Here is an 18638-nt window from a genome sequence, read left to right as displayed (position 1 = left end):
GTGACTGCTGGGATTCATCAGCATATGTGACATTTTTGATCACCACAACAGTGCATTCACTACAATGGCAACAACAACTGATTCTCTAGTTCGGGGCTCTGTGTACTGAGTCCAGTTTCAAGGAACTTTGAATAAACAGGCCAAAAGGTCTTCATGCCGCAGTGGCAGCTTCAGGGTCCTGCAGACTAAGTCCAGCAGCCGGTCTTTGCTCGCCATGGCTAAATTATACTGCAGGCCACTTTACAATATCAGAAAGAAAGCTGCAACAGCATCACCACAGGGCAAACAAAAAGGAATGTTAAAAACAGCCACTGCATTGATTATTTAAATTGTTGTAAATTTTGTGCAGGAAATTGAGAATCCTTGAAAGTGGCTCTGTGAGGTTTTAGCCTTCTGTAAGCACCAAAGAGACAACATGTGCATAATTACACCCTCTAAGGATGGACACTCAGCTCCATCCCTAATACAGAATAATAGGTTGCAAGTGAAAATCACAATATCGCTTTGCAGGGCAAAATGCTTTGAGTCCAGTGGTGTGGAGCAAGTAAGAGAAATGGCTGTATATTAAAAGCCATGACCTCATATTTTCCCTCATGAAAAGCCTTGTTTAGATCGGTGTCCCTGTGAGAGGTAATTTTGACTCAGAATCAAACTAATGCATGTTTTTCTATTTGACATACAGCCACGTGAGCCAGAGGAAGCTGAGGCTGTCCGGCTTCCTGTTACTCATTACAATTAGCATATTTGTCACATTTCACGTATCAGACGGGAAAACGAACTCCTTTTAAGGACAAGGCCCGACATTTTAAAGTGATTCTACTGATGCCAATAGTTCTAATAAAAGTTTCGGACTCACCTGCATCAGATATGTTGGAGGCCCTCAGCCCCAAACAGCATCAATAATCAATAATAATATGATATTGTGCATGTCATTTCTCTGCTATAACAACTATGACTTATTTATAATACTTTATACATTATTTTCTTCTACTATATTTTGAATCTAATACTTTTGCTTATAATAGAGTAATTTTACACCGTTGTATTGTTTCTTTTATTAATGCTGAACATCTGAATACTGACAGGAGGGTGTTACAGGGTTGACCTGAAATAAACTACAGTGCTCATGAACATGGTAATGAAGGAAGATGTTACTCAGTGTGGCAGTGATGCTGATTTATGTGTTTTTAATAAGGTTTTTTGGGGTGACAATGGAGGTTGGGTTGTAAATCAGGCCTTGGCTACATAAGCAATGCTTGACAACAGGATTCATTCATTGTTTGCTCTGAAAACTTGAGAATACCTCCAGCCTTTAAATGTGAAAATGTGCAGCAGATGGTTGCAATTGAACTTTTTTTTGTGTCAAACCTACTTTCTGTATTATCGCTGAGTGTGGTTGAGGAGCCATCTGATGACCACAGGACTGTCAGGACCAGACACAGCTCTAGTCCATGGCTTCAGAGGCAACAGTGCAGAGGAAGACCCTGGGGATGCAGAGGACCCTGAAGCACAGAGAGAAGAAGAGAAAGTTATCATCCTGAGACAGAAGGTTACAGCCCTTTGTTCTGGTTAGCCTATTCAGTTTAAAGCTACTAAAACACCCAACTGTACCGGAAGTGCGTCTGCATCAGTGTTCATACGCTTATCCAAACTGACCCCTCAAGCTGTTACTTTCATTATGTGTCACTTAGAGGCCCGTTTGTCAGCTGTCACATTATTATGTGACTAAATAAATCAGAGATTAATTTCCTAAGTCTCCATCTATTTTAAGAAAATGTGGCATTGTGATCTGTGTAACGACACCTGTCAGTGGGTGAATAGTCACAGTGAATCATCATTTCTTCTCAAATATATCTAACGATAATTCCACAAAAGTCTGTCTCTCTGTTTGTGAGACGCACATCTCATGGACTTCTCAATTGGCATCTGTATTCTTAGTGGCCCATGGAACTGCAGTGTAAAATATGTTCAATAATAATAAAAATGGAACAAACAGGTGACCAGCGCTCTGTAGCAACCAGTGGGGGTGGGGCCAGAGTACTAATAGTCAGTCTGTGGACTGAGTTGAATAATCACCTACAACCTAAAAGATAAACTACAGCAGTGATCAGCTACGAGGTCAAACAGCGGGTGAAAATTGCCACCAAATCATTTTGATCACTTTTTTTTTCTTTCACCATATGGGACTGACACAGACATGCACAGGAGGTGCTGAACTCAATAGCAAACATGCAATGTATGAAAAATAACACCAGTTGGGTAAATCATTCAAACTTATATATAGGCTACACATGTGAACAATAACAAAGTCAATTCAGTTTCATTTGACTATAATATCTTTATTGAAGACAAACCTGGTAGGATGAACAAAAAGAGAGCTGCACTGCACTAGTTTCTTTAAACTAAAACAACCTAGAGTTTATATAGTATCAACATTTTAAAGAAATAGCTTCTTCCCCAAGATCCTACCTACACTTTTCATGTTCTCACACTAAAGATGCAGGTGTGAATGTGACACCACCACCAACGTGGTAAAAAAAAGTGCAGCGTTAGCCTCACGATCTGTGCTTTTACGTAATGAAACGCTAACATGCTGATGCGGGGGTAAGGCAAAGAAGGTCACCGGTGGGTTGTTGTGTTCCAGGATGATCCTGCATGACGCAGCAGGCACAGATGTGATTATGTATGTATGTGTGAGAGCAACCACAATGGAAGCTCTGTGGATATTCTGCCATCCTCCGCTGGATTGCACCACACTTTCAGTAGAAGACTGGCAAGAGCTGAGCAGTAGGAGTCAAAGCCCCTCTAAGTGGGGCTGAAGTATCCCTCAGTGTCATGCATAATTCACATGGAGCTTTAAAAGGTTCATTTACTGTATGTGTCCTCTGTTAATTTGTACATTATCTCTTACAGCAACGTGATTCACATCGCTGGGGGGTTCAAAATTAGTGGATACACCCATAATCATGTTTGTTGCTGTAGTTTAGCCTTAACTAGTAAGTTTAACAAAAAACAACTGTGGAACAATAAACGACGAGATGATGCTGATAACTGAGAAGGATATACATATACAGCTAAACCATAAATAAACACTTAAAACATAAATCATCAAAAATAAACATTAATACAACCAAAAATATAAAACTTTAAAAAGAAAATAAACATGAATGATTATTTCAAGTAAAATGTAAACTAAATTTGTTTCTAAATTATAAACATCTTGTATTGATCATTGCAAATATCTGAATAATAAATAATAATAATAATAATAACAACAATAATAACGTTTGTTATGGACAAACACAATGTCCAACAGTAAAAAGTATATTTTGCATTTGTTATTCTGTAAAATAAACATTTTAATATCGACAAACACAAACACTGATTTTAATATGTCTGTGAAAGGCTCAAATCTTCCAACTTTTATCAGCCAACCATTAAGCCGGTTGTACTTTAGAAGTTACTTAACTGAGTGAGATTCCAAGTGTTGAAAAATAATCAAGCTGAAGTTCTGAAATACAAAGTTTGTCCACCCTTGTCTCTTATAATTTTGCATCTCAGGTGCAGACATTTCAGCAACACAACAGAGTAAAGTTCTGTAATGTCCTTGAGCAAACAGACACACACACACACACACACACACACACACACACACACACACACACACACACACACACACACACATACACACTCTAACACACACACTACATTGTTTATGTCTTTTGACCCACTGACCCAAGAGCGCTCTACCAGCACTCCCTACATATTTATGAAAACACATAGACCGTGAAAAAAACACAGTAGTTTCTCAATCGTCCAGCTCTGCTTCTGTTATCTCAAAACAAAACAGTGCTGGATCAAAACACTGCATCATGAAATCACAGGACAATAAATGGACCTTAGAGAATTCCTCTAGATGAGGCTTTATAGATGTTCAAATCTAATTTACCTTTTAATTTAAAATACAGTACCTCTTCTGAACCTGTGGAACAATAAATAAAGCTTATAAATACAGCAGCTCAACTCAAACTATAATTAAATGCAAAATCCCCTTACACTATGCATAGTAATACTGCACAGCAGCTCCCCACCCACTACTCTTATTTTCTCTTAAACATTATTAGAAGCGCCACTACTTTGAACAGCAAGTAGTAAACCAGTGGGCTGATTAGAAAGTGTGAATCTATAAAACTTTATGAAGGATTCGACTCTGTGAACACTTCAGAGTGCCACGCACACAATCACAGGAACAATGATGCAGTTTCTTTCCCACAGACAGAAGCTTATTTGTCATTTAACACAGAATCTCCTCTCCATGCAAATGTGCCACAGGTTGTATTTCCATGAAGTGAATGTATGTACGTAGCAGTTTGACCGTAATAGGATGAGTTATAGCTGAGATAACTGTCTCCATAGTGAGCGGTGATCGCCCACATGTGAGGCCGCTATACACAGCAAGCAGGTGGGAGGTGAATATATTGTACAAACACTCTTACACTCTACCCTTTCTTACACTGCAGCTCCCCCAGAACTGAAGAATGGTCAGGAAGTAAATCCTATACTAGATCTGTAGTTATAAGCTTTCAAAACCTGGTGCTATTTTGGCTTTTAGTGAGAGCAATAAAAATGATACAGTTTCATAAAGACATTTCCTTCCATAATCCTGCGTTGTCTGCTTCTACTTCTGATTTTCCTCGATTTCACAGACCCCTTTCAACAACCTTATTTTGCTTCAAAAGGAGAACATGAGTATACTGTGCAACATAAACACATCAATATTGGACTATTTAATACACTGTTTAATAATTAAATTCACTGCAAAACTTATCAAGTTACACCTTAACTGTACAGTGTGTAGACGTTTGTGATATCTAGTGTTGGAATTGCATGTTGCAGCTGAACACCCCTCACCTCACCCTCTCCTTCCAAACATGAAAAAGAACCTGTGGTAGCCAGTTGTTATAAAAACTCAAAAGGTGTTTAGTTTGTTCAGTCTGGACTAACGTAAAAAACATGGCGGCCTTCGTAGAGAGGACCCTCCTCGATGTAAATATAAAGTATTTAAATATAAAGGGTCTTTTCTGGGGTAAAGAAAACTACAATTCATACAATTTAGATGAAATGAACTAGTGAAAACATCATGAGGATGATTCTACATTAAATTTCTGCCAATAATTCCTGAAAGTTAAACTAACTGGAAGTTAGTTTAAAATAAAGTGTTCCAAAATTGTGTTTATGTTTGCCAATCTGTGCCAACATCAAAACTTTTATTTTACAGAATAAACAATGCAGAAATCATTTTACATAAATCATTCAAGTTTTTACATTTGGTTTTATGTTTTTTGCCTAAAATATTGTTATTCAAACTTCCAGCCCCCAAATCCCCAATCCACATTGGTTGAGTAAAAAGACTGTAACTGAAGTATAAAATGTGAAGATGAATGAAAAGGAGACAATCTCGGACTGAATACAAAGTAAATCCTTTCATGATAAAGGTGTCTGATCACGCAGCTCTCCTGCTGCAGGACCATCTTGACTTGACACAGTGTAAAATTGATTAGTTTGATGATAGTGGATGAATTGTACCTTTTTATAAAGACTGGATGTCACACTGTGACGAGCGGCTGCTGAATCTGCCAGTGGCAGAACATCTGGTGTCAGCCTCCAATCCACCTCCTGCCCGGAGGAGAGGAGTGGATGGGAGGGGAGGGGAGGTGAGGTGAGGTGAGGAAAGGAGAGGAGGCCTAGCTTTATTTCTGATGTGCCAATTTGATTTGGCCAATTTGTTGTGCAAGAACACATCCATCTGCTTATCTTCATAATATCTAATCATTAATTGTATGATGGACACATAATTCACTAATGTGTTCTCATCAAAGGGATAGTTCACCGAAAAACGAAAGGCTAAAAACATTGTGTGTGACACTGTTTCGAGTTGAATTTGAATGTCGGTGCTTACGGACAGGAGCAGTATGGAGGGATTTTATGTTTTTTGGGGCCACATCTGCCAAATTACCAATACTGATATCAGTCAATGCAGATATTTAAAAAATTGGCAACGATTGATAAAATGTTGTTATCAAACGCTTAAGAAATGTATCGAGGCTTGATATTTTACAATGTAACTATAAACTTCATTATAAATAACTATAGATAAAAAGAAAACACACACAACTAGAACAGAACTCAGAACTGTCCCCTTTTGAAACCACGTAAAATTTCACAAGATCTGGATTTTTATTTGGATCTGCATCAATTTCCCACACTCTAAACTTTTCATCAAGATCCAGAAACTATTCTCTGAGAAATCAAGAAAAAGGGTGAAAAACACGCTCTCACAATGAAGTGAATAAAATCCTAGATCCAAAGCACCAAAATCTAATGATTTCTTCCTTGGGTGATGTCCCACTCCTTCACAAAATTTCATGGAACAACACAGTTTCTGTAGTTTTCACATAATCCTGATAACTAATGAAAAAAACAAATAAATGCATATATTTTCTGCATTGTATATTCTCTAAAATAAAACTTTTCATAATGGTGCATATCACAAACATAAATGCAGATACTGTTATCTGTGAAAGGCTCAGCTGATAAATTGGTCAGGCTCGACTAAATATATGAATAAGACACCTAATCTCATTGAGTGATTCAATGCATCCTGCTTTTTGAGGACTAACTCTCTTCACAGCTCCAGTATAGCAGGTGGCAATAATCCAAAGTGTCAACAGGATGTCTGAGACCTGAAACCTGAGCCCGGTTTACAAAATAGTTTTGCATATGATGTGAGCTTGTGGTTAAACACAAATGAAGTTACTGAATCCTCAAAGACTCCTGATCGATGGAATATTTTGGATCTCAACACAAATCTCAACACTCCATCGGGTCAAATGTGGCTTCACTGCCAGTGTGTGAGCTGAGCTGCAGTTAGAGGGGCCAAGCATCATCAGGCTGAAACTATTAGGTTCAACATCCTGACAAGCGTGAGAACATAAACATGCGTGTGTGTGTGTGTGTAAAAAAACCCTCCACCTCATTCAGTGTGCCCTTGGTAAAGGTCTATATCCATGCTTCTACCAAGGACTGCCAACACACTGAAGACAGCTAATAAAAGATGTGATTCATTCTTATCCAGAACTTATTCACATGCCTGTTTACAGCAAAATGTCAACCCACCCTCTCAGTTATGGCCAGAGGAAAAAAAGGGCCTGTTTTTTTCCGACAACAATAGAAGCAGCTTTGCTATTTTAATGGAAACACTAAAACCACAAGACAGTTTCTGAATGGCATTGATGCACAGCTGTTATCAACCTACTAATTCCACAAACATCTGTCTGTCTGTCTTATGTCCATCTCACACATCTCGCAAACCGTGCACCAAATTGACACTTGGCATGTGTATTTAAATTGCCTGAGGAAGTGCAGTGTCAAATTTGGTGCGATTTGAACATGAGATACGTTCAATATTAATACAATTTGAATAAACAAGCAACCGGCACTCTGCCTGGTAGTGTGTCAGTCTGTGGAGTTGAACATGTCTTCTTCTATGTCCGGAGATAAAATACAGCTGGTTAGCAATTGGCAGCCTGTGGCCATTAATACTGTACCGCCAGATCATTTGAATAATTAGATTTTTGTTTTTCACCATATCAGAATTCGACAGACATTCATGGGAGTGGCTGCTGCTGATTTCTGTCATGTCAACAAAATTCATAAAATCACTTCCTCCTCATTGCAATTTATTTTCAAAGTGAAAGTACAACGTTGCAGCAATGCTTTATACTGAGTGGAGCTTGAGAGCTTTTATTAAAAAGTTCTGAACTTGGGTCTGAAGATCATGGCAATTGTTTAACAGACTCTGATATAGCTGACATGAAATATATGAAAGGATAACACCAGTTATGTGAACAGTAATAAAGCAAATTCAATTTCAGTTGATGAAAAACATTGACCAGGAAGGATGAACACATGAAAGGTTTTCTAACTTCACTCTGCACCATAGACTGTTTATAAAAAGCTCTGCACACAACGTCCAGCACAGAAACAATAAAAAAGTGAAATTATATTGTAGAACTGTTAGAGCAGGACTCACTATTGACAAAGAATAATTCTGAAGTAGCTCTGGAGCAATAACGCAGGGCCATAGAACATCCCATTCCAAGCTGGTATGTTTACAACAACCACTGCACTAGTTGATGTTAGTTCAATGAATAAAGGCAGAAACAAGATACACCAATGGAAAACACTATTAAATAATATATTAGACTTTTAGGGTAATTGCACGTTATAAAATAAATGAGCACAATTCCAGTCAAACTGAGTTTTCATTTCCACCTTGCATTAGTAGGGAAAAATCAACACAATGCATTAGCATGCTTCATCACACAGCACACTTAAGTGGCATGGGAAATTCATGTAATGGGACACCACAATGTCTCAGTGAACTACACACTAAGTCCTTCGACTATTTCAAAGTCCCTGCTTGAGAGCAGAAGATTTAATGAGTGGATTTCAATGGGGAGTGGACATACCACTCGCTATTCAGCCTTCATATCAGTCAGTCAGCCTCAATCCCTGTCCTTCCTCCTCCTCCTCCTCCTCCTGCAGCCACAACGATAAACTTGTATTTATGGTGATTGTGTACGTGCATCACTAGTTACATGTGGCAGCAAATGTTTACATGTGTACACAGATGCTAGACAATATGATAGGCAGTGACGTGTTTCAATCACTGCCAGGGGCAACATGTTCATGCAAGGGCTTCTCAGGCTGTGCACAAACACTCACATAATTTCTCTTTCACTCTCTAATCCTTCTCTAAACTTAAAAGAAGTCCAACTTCTGTGCAGCAGCCTTCCACATGCTGTGGGAAAGATGCTGCTGGAGGCATTAATGTCACTTTACATCTCATTGCTGCACTGCACACTGCTAGCACAGCAGTGCACGGAGTGGAGGGTTGTTGTCAATTTGCTCTAAATGCATCATCACATTAATATTTGAGGTCAATTTTGATAAACGCTGCAGTGGCCAGCACAACCAGCCTGTGTATATACCTGCGGGACACTGGTGTTTCAAGAAAACTTTCTATTTTAGTTTAAGGAGACAAATATGGGTTTATTATTTTAATTTGAAAAATTTCAGAAAACAATCACTAACCTCATAGAGGCAATTGCAGCAGCTCCTCTTTTCAGCCTCTGACTGAAATGGTTCAGTTCTGTCTCTTTAAGGCCCCCCCTCCCGATAATGCCCATTGTTCTATGATTGGCCGGTTACCCCAGTCTGTTGTGATTGGTCAACCATGTCAGCCTCTGCTCTTACTTTACCTGGCATTGTCCTGAGGCATGCCGGACTAGCTGCTAGGCGTGCATTATGCAAATGTGCGGAAGTATGGTCCAGACTTCTGACGAGGTGTTTTGGGAGCTTCAGGAACAGTGTTTTTCTGTGGAGGAGATGAGTTCCCTCTGCACAGACTTCGGGCTGTTAATCTTTGCAGACTTAATGACACACTAGAGGAATAAGAAAAGCCAAAAGAAACTAAACAACATAATATGTCTCCATTAAAAAAGCTAAAAAGCCCAGCCTATAAACCATATGAATCAGACAGAATTTTAATTGACCATCACAGCCATAACTTTTACTGCTTTGCCAACACACTAATTATTTAGAAAATGACAGGAATCTTATAGCCCCCCTTAGAATGTGTTCAGTGTTTTCAAAACAAGTAATAAATCATTTTAACAAAGTAACGGTTTCTGTCTGACCTGACGGTCAAGTTAAATCTCTGGTTCCAACAGATCCGCAGACACAGCTCAGCTGTGTGTGCAGCATGCACCCAAACAAAGAGCGGGTTGCTGAAGGGCACAGAAGAAGATCATAACCCCTTAAAATGTCAATCCTTCCAGCCCCCCCTCATTCCCCCGATGCCCCTTCTCCTGACTGGGCCCTTTCGACAGTGCGCCACAAGCTGTCAGCTGTGACCACAGACTGAGGCCTTACCAAAGCAGAGGGTTACTGACTTTCTGTTGGTTTGAAGCTGATGCTATAGAGAGAGAGAACTGTGGAAACATCCTTTGCCATATAGGTGTAATAAAGACGAGCGTAAGAACAGAGACATGGAGAACTGCTTGTTATCTGAATCTGAATGTTCTGATCCCATGTGAGATTAACAGACCAACTAGCTGGAGCCAGCTGGTGTTTCCTATTTGAGTTTGTGCTGAGGGAGGGTGTCCTCTCAGGTGATGAACACACAAAGTCTTTTGCGGTGTAGTTCTGGTGTGTAACTGAGGCTTCAGATGCCATAATTTCCAATAACGCTGTAAAGGTCTATATCCTTGCATATTTAAGATGTAACTGATGATAAGGTTTTTGTCCACCTCTTCACTGTCTTCGTAGTTTTAAAGTACGGAACACAAACAGATGGCTGCTGTGAAAGGCATACGATAAAAGACTGATTTTGTGAATTGATGCGGGATCATTTAAATCAAGATCCCATCCTTAAGCATAGAAGGTTATAATGCCTACTCTCGGAGATGAAACACACAGACACACACATACGACCACATTTTTGTGAGCTTAGCAGCTACACAGTACTTAATTTTGCTACCAAGAAAAATTGCATTTAGAGCAAAGCAGTGCATAATGTCATCTCAGCAAGGATACTCCCATTTGCAGCTTTGAACAAGCATCCAAAATGTAAAGTTATAATTGTATTAAGCTGAAACTGCTTTAATCACAGAGCAGCCAGAGTGTCCTATTATGACCATTGAAAATAAAACTGTATTTAAAATGTGTTGATGCTTGTTATATCTCACACTACCTGTTTTGTCCAAAATGGCACCACTGTTGGATTGATTCTGTGCGTGGGTGTTTGCATGTTTGTGTGTGTGTACATTCAAGTAGGTGGAGAAAGCAATATTATGGAGTTTCTCTCCTATTGTTATTCAACAGCCTGGTTTTTCATTTTGAGAGGATTATTTCCTCATTTCACGCTTGCATTTTGCAGTGCCTTCCCTCAAAACGCTGCCCTTTCTTCAAAACAGCAACCGCTCGTGTGCAAATTTCTTTCTGCTTCTGCACAACACTGTTGTCTGCACTCACATATCCAGCTTTTTGCACAAATGTCCTGTGATTCAGTTTGAGTCTTTACCCCCCATGCTCAGGCTGCTTCCATGCACTTGTGCAACTCCTGTCAGTCAACAGAAGGACAGGTATGACACTGACCAATTAAATCCTCACTGCCTCACTGTGATTGTGTTCACTTTTCTTCTTACAAGTCCCTTACAGCAGTCAGGAACTGAATAAAATTTGATTGACAAAAATTAGTGGTCAGCTTCACGGTGACATCATGACTGCATTTCCCACAGAATTTATTCAATCTTTAGTGGTAACGAGGGCGCACATGCATGAAGGTCACTTTCCTGTTAAACAAATTCCCAATGACAGCTAAACAAATGAAATAATGAAATTGCATGCCACAATTGCAGCTGAAACGATGAGGTCTGACTGCATGGACAAAAAAATGTTATGGACCATAGCGTGAGCATGCAATAGCCTGTGGAAAAATAACAGCATGTGTGAGCATACGTCATGGGAAAACCCAGACAGACAGAAAGACTCCGGCCAAACTGGTATTAGAATCAAGAACCTCATTTGCCTTGAGGCGACAGTGCTTAACGCTGCACCACCATGCCATATACCATTGATTTTGAAGCCCAAAAACAAACAAAATATTTCAGAAGTTAATGGATCCAAACTCCACAAAGGTATTATACAGGAACTTTTGCATCATCCTCTTGGAAAGATTCAGTAAGTTTGCTTCAAAATTGTACTCAAGGGGGGGGCATTCGGTGGGCGGGGTTGCATTGTGGAGGAAAGATGTGTCATACCCAGACAGTAACTGACATTTGAGTGATTATTGTTGCGGTGACTGATAATGTGAGCATGCAAAATGTTTCCCCTTCATCGTTTAAAGGATGTTCACTATAGGAATGTGTTTCACACCCAAATGAGATGTTTCACTGTATAACCTATGATCTGAGAAATTTTAATAAAATAAAAAATGTATACTGGCATAAATCTGGACAGTCCGTACCAAGAAGTGAGTGTGAGTGTGAAAGGTTGCTTGTCTCTCTTTGTCAGACCTGTGTTGGGCTGGTGACATGTCTAGGGTGTCTCACCCAATGTCAGCTGGGATTGGCTCCAGCTCACCCACGACCCTCGACCAGATAAGCTGTTTAGATCATGGATGGATGGATGCTCTAAATCTCTTTGTGATGCTTTTTACTGTGCTCGAGTGCCAGTAGCTACTTCAGCTGTTTGCAGGAGTTGGAGACCTTAAAGGGATAGTTAACTGAAAAATGAAAATGCACTTATTACTCACCGCTATGACAATGGAGAGGTGGGTGAAGTGTTTGAGTCCACAAAACACTTCTGGAGTTTCAGGGGTAAACAGCGTCGCAGCCAAATCCAATTCAATTGAAGCAACTGGTGACTCCTTCTTTAGATGTAAAAAAACAACAGAAAAAAACACAACACGCCTCCATATTGCTACTGTGGTGTCATGCAAGTTTCCGTAAGCCCCGAGATTCATATTCGACTCGAAACGGCGTCATTTACACAATGTTTTTAGCCTAAATGCCATCTGATGTCCTCCTTGGTGACACGTTCAGGTTCTCACCACACCGGAAAACAGCACACACACAGCATAGCTACTTCCAGTAGGGGACTTTTAGGCTTAAGACATGGAGTAAATGACGCCGTTTGAGACAAATATGTTTTTCGGGCATGCAAAAATACGAGTAGTGTGGAGGCATGTTGTTTTTTGTTTTTTGTAATCACCTTGGCTGCAACACCCTAACACTTCTTAAGTGTTTTGTGGACTCAAACACTTCACCCACCCCTCCATCAGCATAGTGGTGAATAAATAAAGAGTGAATATTCCAATTTTTAGGGAACTGTCCCTTTAACTGCAGTTGCTGTTACAACTAGTGACAACAATCAGCAATGTAAATAAACCAGGACTGAAACCTTCAGCATTTAGGGCCATTTTCAGACATGAACTTTTGAGATGTTCCACACAATTGAGAAGGGACTTTTATTCGATTTTTTCTTTCACATATGAAGAACGCAGCAGGAGATGCTCCAGCCAGATGCGTTCAAAGCAACAGGATAATCTCCAGAGCGTTAAGATTAGAACAAGCATGCAGGAGGGGTGTATAAATTGCACTTTGGAAATTACATGTTTTGTTTACACCACATCGGCCCAAATAACCAAAACCTCAAGTCTCGCTGTCTGTCTAATTTGACATCTTTGTCTGTTTCATCTACATGTCTGACACCTCTCTTTCATCCTGACATATTTGTATTCTTTTAGTTTTTTCAGTTTTGTGTCTATCACCTGTTAGAAATGTCATCAACACGATCTCCTGCTGTGTTCACACGTGAACTCACCCTGACTCCGGAGAAAATCCTGAGCCTCTGATGTTTCCACATTCATGAATGGCAAGCGCTGTATAAATGTGTGATTGTGACTTGCACTGCTAAGTGCTTTGAGTTTCCAGGCTTCGATAAGACTGGGAAAGCACTATATGAATGCAGTCCATTTACCATTTACCATAACTCTGAGGAAAGCAGCAGCAGGGTGAATTATCAGAGCTGACCCCCTGGCTCATATTCTTGTGTAAATTAATACAACTTAATGTATACAACGGTATGACTGCTAACAGGGAGCAACTTGCAAATAGGTACCCTGCAAAACTTCACAAGATAAATTTAGTCCACTTCAACAACTCTACTTCATGGCCCTCTTGAGTCATCTCAGATCTCTTCTTCATTTCACCAGAAAGGAGACAACAAAGATGGAAGATTCATCACTAGTTGATGAAAAGGGCACAATGACTCCCCAATATTCCATAAATGCATGTTTTCTTTAGATACTTGATGAGAAGTGTTGTATCTCATGGAGTAAAAATGAAAGAAAGTGCAGTGGCAGTGAAAGACAGCACAGTATTTACTTTCTCTACTTAAGGAAATGAATGACGTAGAAGGCGAGCTGAACGGCACTACTGATCTTCTTTTCTCCATGAAGTGCCTAACCTGCATATCCTTTTTAAAATCTCCTTCAACAAAAATAGACTGCGAGACAAAATGGAGATACAACGAATTAAGTTTCCCCCCAACCTTTTCTTTTTAGCAAAGAAAAAGAGGACCGACCTCTTTTCCTGAATGAATGAAAATGACCTACACAGTGGACCTGCATGAATCTAAATTGAGTCACCAAGGGTATCCTGTGCAACAGAGTTCTGTTTGATTGGGAAACTGCTCCCCTGCTGATTCAAGAAAGGACAGGGGGATGGCTGTGCCCACTGGGCCTTGTGGGGAGAACGTAACAATGGCGTCTCAAGCAGCCAGTCCAGACTGAGCACACACAACCTGTGGTCTCTCTTTCTTTGAGTGTCAACTAAACATGTTCCGATACCATTTCCAAAACCTGGACCTTGTATTTTGGTCAATAATGAGAGCTGATCCCATACCAGTGCATTAAAAATAATAACTTATATAATAAAATGTATTTTAACAGCTGTATGCTTTAGGGAAGTGATGATTGCTATCATTGTTGTTTGGCCTGGCTCAGGGTTAAACCCTTTGAAAAGAAAATTCATACAGAGAATGAATTGAATGAAATGAATGAAGTTCTTTTAGTATCTAGCTTGACAGTCATTACTAAAAAAGAACACAGATATATGAGAAAGAACAAAATAAATCGAGGTATACACAACAATGAGTTCCTTTAAATATCTTGAAACTGAAGTCTTTTGTTGTTGTTTTTCTTGAAGCACTTTCCAGAGTGAAATATTGCCAAATTGCTAACATTGTAGCTAGTTCCAACTAACAGTACAGCTATGACTTCCTGCTCTGTAAACAGTACCAGTGGCTGTGCTATACTGTGCAACTGCTGTTTGGGAGCAGTGAGGAAGAAGAGATTTCTGGTTTTATCTTGGTGAATGAATATAGTTTAATGACGTGTTATCAGATCTTTGCATAGATTTGCGAACTGACCGATACCCAAACCAATATTTTATCAGTATCGCAGGCATATCCAACACTGGTATTGGAACATCACACTCTTAACTTCAATAACACTTTCTCATTGGTGATGAAACTTCAATATCAGACTATGTATGCAACTATAATAACTGAAATGGTTTATATATCCAACAAGCACCAACTTTTGTTAAAACTCACCAATATTGTTAAATTCAGGACTGGTGTTTCCTGATAAATGTTATATTAAAAATAATGGTCACACATTATTAATACTTTATTGGGATCAATAAAGTATTTCTGATTCTGATGACATCAATATCGATGACAATCGTTTTTACATTAATTCAGTCTCAATATCATTTGATATTGTTTTCAAGAGCAAATCTTCACATATGATATTAAAGCTGCTCAAGAATAGCAAAGCACAATCATGAGATTTAAATTATAGTCCAATGGTTTTCAGTTGTGTGTTACACTGGTATGTGTCTGCCTCAGCATCTGGATGCAACAACTTTATCTTCAAGTATCAGATGAGGATGATCAGACTGGGCTCTGAGAGGTTCATCATCAACATCTGAAATCCAACAGCAGCTGTTATGCTGAAGGCTTTAAACAGATTTCATCGGATGAATGTGAGATGTTTGTTTTAAGACAACTGTATTAAAAAACATTCCTTTCATTAGAACAGTATTAAAGGTCTTTTTTGCTATTGTTTAATGATTGACAGATGTTGCAGCCTCTCACACTTGGCCACACTGGCCACACTGGTTGCCTCCTCTTTATCCTACCTCAGCCTTCCTATATCCAAACAATCTCTGTCGCATATCCAATGACCACTCATCTACACTTACACATACACTTACACATACACAGGTTGTTTGGTGTTAGGGTATATGGAAAGAATAACAGCGGGGTCCGCAACTTGTAGTTGAATATCCATGTTGCTTTGACACTGGTTGCAGAGGCTATTGATGATTGGGGTCATGTGATAGGAACCTGACAAATCAACTAAGGCACGTCGTTATTGAAAAGATCCAATCAGCAAGATGTTGTGAGCTTGTGGGTCATCGTTTCCAAATGTCTTTCTGCCCATCCAGATTATAACACAGGTTCTCTAGCTTCAATATGAGCCAGGTAATGTCTAGTCATCCAAATAAGACTATATGGTCACAAGCCACAGGGAGATCCCCTATGTTCCTCTCCTGCAACCCACGTATCAAAATAAGACGAATCGAAACACAAGCTTAAGCCTCGCAGATAAACACACACAAATCCAGCTTTACTATAAAAAAGTCCATAAATCATTGTTGGATGGTTTTTGCAGTCAATGTGTAAAGTGTGTCTGCGGCTGCAGCCTGAAAGGGAATACTGGTGTAAGGTTTTATTACATCTTTATGGTGCAAGGTTTACAACTACATTTGTCTGTGATTTGGAGGTGCAGTTTCATATTTCCATTCAAACGCAAATTTAGGAATGGGTTTGCTCAATGCCTGTGACCACCACAGTGCAGTGACTCTGGGAAGGTGACCTGTCGCCCTCCACCTTCGTCTAATATGATGTGGAGGAGCCCCTCTGCCTGCCTCCATGGCCTCTAGCTGACCTCCCTCCGCCTGCAGACAGAACACTTAACATTGCTTCCCCACCTGTAGAGATGTCTGAGGAACAGGGCCAACTTCAAAGCCCTGCAGTGATTGGGCCGTGATTACCACGGGCACTTGACTCATTTCACCTCCTCTGAAGGACTAAACTTTTGGGGAATCAGGCATGGAGATGTGGAATTCTTTTGAAAGGAAATAGGAGATTTAAGCCCCCTTCACAGGTGCATTTCAGGATCGGGGTGATTTAAATCGATATTTCTTTGAGTAATGCATCAGTGGAAAAAACACATTGCCCTGGTACAATATGTGAAGAAATGTAAACGGGAAATGTTTCGATTACGCATTTTTTTTTTCCTTTTCTTTTTTTCCCAATGAATGATAATGAGGGTAATTTCTCTGCAATTGCACAGATGTTTGCAAAGGATTGTCATTTTGCATCAGTTGAAAATACTTCAATAAAGCGGCACTGCTGCAGTGACATGAAAGCCCAACTGAGTTCAACAACAACCGTCATCTCTGCTCTGCTTTTCTGCAGCTAAATGCCAGTGACAGGAACAGAATTCACTGTGGTAACTGATCAGGTGCCAAGCGCCCTCTCCCCAGTGCCTTTCTGCACCGGAGCCCTCTGTGGAGCTGGCATGGCTTGGCCCATCCAGGCCATGCCAGGGGCCTGGCAGCCACGGGCCCTGCTTTGTAGCTCTGCCCTGTCTATTGGAGCCGTCTCCAAATTAGACTCGACAACTGTCGGCTGCCCATCTCAAAGACCTAAGCAAAGACTTTAGACAGGGGCAATAGGTGGAGTGAATAAGTTGTGTGGGTAACACAGCAAACAGGCTGATTTGTTATAAATGACCAACAAATGACCCAAAAGAAACCGAGAGAGACCTCACTAGTGTTATACCCAGATCAAATATAAGCTGATATGCCTGACACATTCAAGGATTTATTATGTCGATGTCAATAAGGCTGGAGTCAGAGCCTTTGCAACACAAACACAATAGGGAGATACTGTGAACCAGGCCAGCAATAAAAAATGAAATCGGACAGAGGCTTTTGTAAGGCTTCCTACATTTGATCATGGACGTATAGGTGATAGAGACACTGCTGAGATTTACTCAAACATGCATGATTTCCTCTCCAGCTATGTGAAACCATCTGGCCCGAAATACTCTGTGATGATTAATATTCCATATCAGTAAAAAGAACTACAGCCCTCACAGCCTCAATAAGCTAAAGGAACATTTTGTTGGGATATGCTACCATCACATCATATATATATATATATATATATATATATATATATACTACATCACAAAGGTCTGTGACTAAGCACACAGATACTAGAGCACATCCATGTTTACAGCATATAACATGTGACACTGCTCACGTCTCAGCAGAAACCGTCGATGAGATGATATGTGGCCTGGATGTTTTCTTTGCCTTCGACCTAAATCACAGGTTTTCGCACGGAAGCTGAAGTTGAATTGCATCGAGGCACGTACACGCACAGAGAGGCAGGTGCACCTGTCTGCAGCGGCAGCCTATTGTGTTCACTGTCCACTGAGCCATGCATCGGCCTGTCGTGTGTGTACGTGCGTGGGGAAATGCAATAAATAAGTGTGTTTATAAAAGCAGCTCAGTGTCTTACCGTGGTGTTTTCACTCATTGCTCCCCATCGTAGCGTTTTCAGTCCAGACCTCTGACGAACCGTTAATTCCTCTCCCCCTCTCTCTCTCTCTCTCTCTCTCTCTCGCTCATCCCCATGTCATATTTCTCCGCTGCAGCAGAACAAAGCCACGCCCCCTCCGACAGTCACAGCCGCGTGACGTCAGCCGGTGAGCAGCGTTGGTTGTGCACACGCCCTCGCATTGACGTGCGGCCTGGAGCCGCTAGAGGCCACTGTGACTGAAAAAGAGAAGAAAAAGGGATCACAGCTCAGAGCCTCTTGATACTTAATTACTTATATTTTATAGTTTCACGTGAAAACCTGGAAAT

At 40.2% G+C, this 18638-nt stretch overlaps 1 protein-coding gene across 1 annotated transcript in view; it reads right to left on the bottom strand.

Moving 5' to 3' along the window:
- otud7a (OTU deubiquitinase 7A) overlaps positions 1-18426 on the bottom strand; it is a 38052-nt gene extending 19626 nt beyond the window's left edge. The window contains exons 1-2 of the mRNA XM_020078480.2: positions 18292-18426; positions 1373-1502 (exon numbers count right to left, since the gene is read on the bottom strand). The gene's annotated coding sequence lies outside the window, so the exon portion shown is untranslated. The remainder of the gene's footprint in view (positions 1-1372; positions 1503-18291) is intronic.
- Positions 18427-18638: the final 212 nt, after the last annotated feature.

Source organism: Paralichthys olivaceus, chromosome 7, assembly GCF_024713975.1.
Source record: "Paralichthys olivaceus isolate ysfri-2021 chromosome 7, ASM2471397v2, whole genome shotgun sequence".
NCBI classification, from domain to species: domain Eukaryota; kingdom Metazoa; phylum Chordata; class Actinopteri; order Pleuronectiformes; family Paralichthyidae; genus Paralichthys; species Paralichthys olivaceus.
This window is presented reverse-complemented; position numbering and strand designations above follow the sequence as displayed.